The sequence below is a fragment of the Agrilus planipennis genome, unplaced genomic scaffold, assembly GCF_000699045.2.
Source record: "Agrilus planipennis isolate EAB-ADULT unplaced genomic scaffold, Apla_2.0 scaffold3, whole genome shotgun sequence".
Classification (NCBI taxonomy): domain Eukaryota; kingdom Metazoa; phylum Arthropoda; class Insecta; order Coleoptera; family Buprestidae; genus Agrilus; species Agrilus planipennis.
In genome coordinates, this window is record NW_020442460.1 from 3,825,749 (window position 1) to 3,827,513 (window position 1,765).

The following is a 1,765-nucleotide window of genomic DNA, read 5'->3' on the forward strand; positions in this document are numbered from 1 at the left end:
CTTATTCCTCACATTTTTTAACATAATTTTCAACCTTAGAAACATTCAGGATAATTGTGTAAAAGGACGAAAATTCAGTTGCGCTTTTTTATGTTTAACATTTTTACGTAATTTCTGGGTTTTAACTGTGAAATTTGCTTTAAATTGCACTGCAGTCAAAAACTGTTTCCAGAACGTTATTCCCCACGTTTTTATGTATTACATTCACCTTCAACATCTTTCAAAATAATTGTTTAAAAGGTCGAAATTTTAGTTGCGCTGTTCTCTGTTTAACATTTCTACGTATATTTCGTGTTTTAACAATGAATGTTGATCTAATTTACATTGCAGTCAGTAACCCTTGTCATTACATTGTTCTCCACATTATTATGTATTATGATCACCTTTAATATCTTTCAAAGTAATTGTTTAATATTGGCTCCTTTGGCACATCTCGTTTTTTTTTTTAATCGTTTTATTTATCAAATAAACGTTTTTTGCTCTTTTAAGGCGATGTATACTTGTCTGTGTTTTTTCATGACTTTGATAAAAGCGAATTCGTCATTATCAAAACGGCTTACTTCGTCACGAATGAAAGAACGAGATAGATATAATGAGAGTGAGAAAGAGATGGAAATTGAAAAATTTCCTGTAATAGCAAGTACTTCGGTGTCCAGGTCCGATCTAACACGAACAATAGAACAGTCAAAAACTATTAGCACTATCTTATTCCTCACATTTTTTAACATAATTTTTAGCCTTAGCAACATTCCGACAGTAGGATATCAATTAAAAATAAAATTTAGCTTTTTTTATTCAAGAATTATTGTCTATTATCCTATTTATAAACTATGGATATGTACAATTTATTGTTAGATTAAAACTAGTGATGACAATACCAGTCTTCGTATTGGTCTTGATCTTGCTCAGATAATTCTAGAGTCTTGGTCTTGGTCTTAATGATATAACGTCGGTCTTATCCTCCCACCAAAGCTTAAATTGTAAAATTGGCCTTTTGGCTGAAAAAATAGTACTTGAAAGAAGTAAAAATATTAAAAAGAAAATTATTTTGACTCTTATTTCCATGTATTATTCAAACATAGGAACATACTCTGAAAACATTCTTGTAGATCCCTTTTTGTGGTAATAGTTGTAAAGTTCCTTTTTTATGTTTAGTGTCAAAATCTAGTAAAGCAAACTGAAAATTTCAAATACAAAAAATGTTTTGTTTCAATTAAGGAATATATTATAGTTTTTTCAAATGGTTCTCTAGAAAGAAATCTCAAGATATTTCTTTTTAATTAAGTTAATACAAGCAAAAAGGCTTCAGTTATACGTTTCTCTGGTCACCGAGGACAAGTGACGTGTGGACATGCGCACTGTGCGGGTAAAATCGCAAATATTAAAAGAAAAACAGCCTAGGTATAATAGATTTATTAAATATGTCAATGTCAGTTCTTTTAATCATACACAATATTTACAGGTATTAAAATAAAGTGTCTTTTTCATTACTAGAGACTAATAACAATTTTTTATTTAATTATGTGATTAGGTACTTATTTTTTTAAAAATAAACCATATTTCTGAGAAATAAAACACAATCAAGGGTACATGTGTCCAAAGAAATAATATATTTATGTAGGTAAATAAATAAACATAAACGGATTTTAATTCAATATTGTTATTCTTTTTTATAAATATACACAAAGAAAAATCATTACGTATAAAAAAGTTATGTACTATCGACATTGTTTGTAACTTAGTTTACATCACAAAAATGCACTTT